The 5,127-nt window shown below is 36.6% G+C and overlaps 1 pseudogene; it reads right to left on the reverse strand.

The window, feature by feature from the left end:
* Nucleotides 1-3,098: 3,098 nt before the first annotated feature.
* Nucleotides 3,099-4,135, reverse strand: LOC123930567 (annotated as a pseudogene).
* Between the last annotated feature and the right edge of the window lie 992 nt (nucleotides 4,136-5,127).

Raw genomic sequence — 5,127 nt, forward strand, 5'->3', positions numbered from 1 at the left:
GCATTTCCCCCCCAAAATTTTCAGTGTGGTAACACAAGGAAAATGTGTAAACTAAATATAAAGTAGGTTATGGAAAATTTTCTAAATAAAAAGGAATTTTTCTAGTGTTGAATCATGTAATGCTCAATAGTAATATCAAACTGAGATTTTTACAGCCTTTGAAAAACTCTTCTAGTAAGATTATTGAATCTTATGTATTACCTGATGAACGCTTCCACACATGAATGATTGTGAAACTAGCGTAAAAGCATGGTAGGCAGTTTATCTACACAGCATTTCCATATTTCACTTTCAAATTATACTGGATAAAGGGTTGTACTTATGTCGCAGGAAAGGATGTGCAAGAAGTTATTAGCACGAAGAAAACTGGTCTTTTGTAAGCAATCAGAAGGTTTGACAGTAAATATTCTGTGTTGTATTAGAATCTCATTCCACTTTTGTTTTTGTTTGCTTTGGTATTTGACCATGGACAGCTTTTAAGCCTCAACCCCCTCTCAGCTGCTTTCCCTGTCTCTGGTGCAGTTTACGGTAAAATTGATCAACACATACATAAACAAACCCACCCCAGACCACATATTCAGTGTATGCTCCTCTATCCCTTCTATTCCACAAGTGGTCGAATGTAGAAGCCCATGTGCCCTTTTGTTTGGTGCCCTCAAGAAGGGCAGACCCCTTGCAGGACCACCTCATAAAATGAGTCTCCTTTTCTTGCTCTCAAGCTATTTTTCTGGCAACTTTGGAAATCTGCCCTACTCTCCCTGGAAAGTCTCATTATGCATTAAACATTTTTAACCCCTCTTGGTATCTAGCATTATCAGTCTTGACACCCAAGACTAAATTTTGGAGGGGTTCATCTTGTGATGAACTACTTCTGAGGGGGTCAATATGTGAAGTTCCTATTTGGCCTACAAACCAACCAACCCACTGTATTCTCAGGTGTATGTGTGCACTCTTAAGGAGAGACTTGATCTGTGATGTTTCCAAAGTACTCCAATGAAAGCTCCAAGTTGGGGGGAGATTGTGCGTATCAATCTCTATTCCTGAAATTTTATTTCCTAACACTTTTCATATTCTTAATGAAACATGCAACTCTTGATCTTGGGATTTTAAGTTCAAAGCCCATGTTAGGTGTAGAGATTACTTAGTAAAATATATTTTTAATTGCACACACATACACATACACATCCTCATGTATATCAAGGCCACTACAAGTCATGGGTCTCACGTAGGTGTAACAGAAGGCATGAGGAAATGCCATCAAGAGCATATTCACAAACTGTGCTTCATATGTTTACAGGGAGGGTCTGAAGTTGCACTGCTGTGGTATTGTAATCACAGCCACATAAATAAATATCCAAGCAGCAGACTTTGGAGAGAATAACTCAAGCAAATGATGAGTATATATTCATAAAATTGTATGTCGTTTGATTCCATCATGGAAGAAAAATTGTTTTAGATGCCTCTCAGCCTCAACAAGCCTGAAGATGTAGTGTTCGTGTTTGTTAAGAAGTACTGTAAGGAAACAGCATAGACTTGATCTGACAGGGGAAAAAAACATGATTCATTTAGAGTTTTGAAAAAATAATTTAATTACTTAAAATATAAGTATGATACATTCTGAGTAAAACCGTATCAGTGTAGTGGTTAAATAAGAATCCTATACCTGTACACTGCATTCTGGTTATTTTAAGTTCTCCTGATAACTGCTCTCTTTAGTTCCCCAAAATAAGACTAACTTTTCACCCATCTTTGATATACAAGCACTGTTTTCATAAAAGGAAGAGGATGATCATTATTTCACCATTATTTCTATCCAATAGGCAATCGCTCCTAACCTATCATAAAAATCCATCTTTCAGTCTCAGAGTCTGCTGTTTCATGCTCCTCTGGCAGAGCAATGGTTTTGATGATCCCGTGGCCCTCTGTTATACAGACTAATCTGTAGAAGGGATCCTGAATATCTTATTATTTACATCACTGTTTTACGTATATTCTCTGCCCAACCCATGTACTCATTCAATTCCACAAACTGTGAAAGTTCAGTGTTCCTTCAAGATACATGAATGTGATGATTCCCATTTAATAAAATAGGCCCTTTTATCTTACTGATCTGCCCCCAGAGACCATCATGGTAACACATGAAAAATGTAATGAAGGTACAACATCAACAAGTTCCAAACTTCAGATCAAAAGACATCAATAGTGAGTGATGCAGGCCTTTCAAGGAAACGCAAGTAATACGTATTTTTAAAAGAAATGCTACATTCCCAAAGCTCTCCTTGCTCCACTGACACTCATCTCATGAGTCTTAAAATGAATTTGACTTTTACTTACTGTGAAGAATTTAATATTTTAGGTTAATCTTGGACTTAGACATAGTTCTCCCTAGTATAAATTCTCTAATGCATAGTGTATTGTGAGAAATAGTTAAATGATTTATGCCATTCATTACATTTCTAAGGTTCCTCTCCAGCATGAATTCTTTGGTGAATCCTGAGGTAGGTCAGACCATTGTCTAAAGGCCTTGCCACATTCAGTACATTTGTATAGCTTCTCTCAGTATGCGTTCTCTCATGACCCCAAAGGTGTGAACGTTTAATAAAAGCCTTACCACACACAATACATTTGTGTGGTTTCTCTCCAGATGTATATTCTGATGTCTTATGAGGCTTGAATACTGCTTAAAGGCTTTGCCACATTCATTACCTTTGTAAGGTTTCTCTCCAGTATTAATTCTCTGATGATTTGTAAGGTTTGAATTTTGACTAAAGGCCTTGCCACACTCAATACATTTATATGGCTTCTCTCTAGTATGGATTCTCTGATGTTGAGTAAGGCATGAACACCAGTTAAAGGATTTGCCACACTCATTACATTTGTAAGGTTTCTCTCTTCCATGAATTCTCTGATGAGCCCCCAAGCTTGAGCTTTGAATAAAAGCATTATCACATACACTAGATTCATGTTTCTTTTTGGTATGTATTTTCCGATGTCTAGTAAGGTGTATAAGCTATGTATATGTTTTGTCACATTCATTACACTTATAAGGTTTCTCACCAGTATGGTTTTTTTTTTTTTTTTTTTTTTTTTTTTTATGTTTAGTTGGGCTTGACTGACAGTAAAGGCTTTGCCACATTATTACATTTGGGAGGTTTCTCACCAGTATGAATTCTCTGATGTTCCACAAGACTTGAACTTTGGGAAAAGGCCTTACCACATTCATTACATTTGTACGGTTTTTCTCTAGAATGGATTTTCCGATGTTTCATAAGGCTTGAAATGTGGATAAAAGTCTTGGTGCACACAGTACATTTGTGTGGCTTCTCTCCAGGATGTACATTCTGATGCTTAGTGAGGTGTGAACATTGCTTAAAAGCCTTGTCACACTCATTACATTTATAAGGTTTCACACCAGTATGAATTCTTCGGTGAATCCTGAGGGTAGACCACTGCCTAAAAACTTTGCCACATTCAGTACATTTGTACGGTTTCTCTCCAGTATGAATTCTCTCGTGATCCCAAAGATATGAACATTTGGTAAAACCCTTACCACATTCATTACATTTGTAAGGTTTCTCTCCAGTATGAATTCTCTCATGCCGCCAGAGATCTGAACATTTGATAAAAGCCTTACCACATTGATGACATTTGTGTGGTTTTTCTCCAGTATGAATTCTCCAGTGTTCTAAGGTGGGAATTTTGATTAAAGACCTTGTCACAGATATTACATTTATATGGTTTCTCTCCTGTCTGGATTCGCTGATGTCTTGTGAGGTTTGAGAATTACTTAAAGGCTTTACCACACTCATTACATTTGTAAGGTCTCCGCTCAGAATGAATTCTCTGATGACTAGTAAGGACTGAATGATGGCTAAAAGTCTTTTCACACTCATTACATTTGTATGGTTTTTCTTTCATTTTTGTTTTCTGGTGCTGTGTGAACAATGAAGGATACATAAAAACCCTTCCATATTATTATAGAGGTTGGTTTTGACATTAGGAAGAAATCTTGGAAGTGGCAAAATTGAAGAACAAGTTTTGACAGACTTCTCAACTTGATTACATTCATTAATTTTCTCCTCAGTTTGAGATCTCTGCAATTCAACCAGATGTGACTGAAAGCTTAATCCACTTTTATTTTCAAAACATTTTGTATACTTGTTTCCTGTATAGACTATATTATTTTTTATTTTTAACAAACTTTTTACTAATGACTTCCCTTGCTTAAAATACTGATATGTACTTTTTCTTAAAAAAGCGTGCTGCTTTTAAGGTAAATTAATCCAGGGTTTGCTGTCTTGTTTATCTTTTTTACCAGTAAGATTTACAATATCTGTCACAAGTACTCCTTTGGAATTTCTTTCTTCATATCCACAGTTACTCTCAAAATCAGACATATTTCCCCAAACTTCCCTGAAGTCAAAATCCTCAAGGCCATTGCTTTTATGTCTTCCCAAGACCACTGGCTGGCATAATTCTCTGTTATTAATTTCTTTCTTTGGTAATAATTCCTTGATCAGGAATCTAGCAGAGCTATCTGAAAGATAATAAAAAACCATAGTCTTCACATTAACTAGAGTTGCAAAATGGATATTACACTAAAAGTAAATAGATTGAAGAGATAAAAACTTCCCAGCCAACATCTGCAAATGTTTAAGAATGCAAAGTGAATAGAATCCTTTTAATAAAAGATGACATGCATTTCAAATTATTTTAAGGGAAGCCTACTTTCTTTCTCTGTGTGTGGTTTGTTTTTTTTAGAGAAGGGGAGGGGAGGCAGAGGGAAAGATACAGAGAATCTTAAGCAGGCTCCACACCCAGGATGGATCATCTCAAGAGTCAGACGCTTAGCTGAGCCACCTAGGTGCCCCTGGAAACTTATTTTCAAACACTGTATGACCAAATCATTCACACTATGTAAATTTACATAAGTTCTGAAAGTGTATTTTTTGACCACCACACCAAAACACACACCAATTAGCAGTAGACAAATGTGGGTGTCTCATATTGAAAAGAAACAGATATCGGAGGGAGTCGGTTAAATGTCTGACTCTTGATTTGGGCTCGGGTTGTGATCTCAGGGTTGTGAGATAAAGAAAGCCCCACACTGGGCTCAGCACAGAGACT

The sequence above is a fragment of the Meles meles genome, chromosome 19, assembly GCF_922984935.1.
Source record: "Meles meles chromosome 19, mMelMel3.1 paternal haplotype, whole genome shotgun sequence".
Lineage (NCBI taxonomy): Eukaryota > Metazoa > Chordata > Mammalia > Carnivora > Mustelidae > Meles > Meles meles.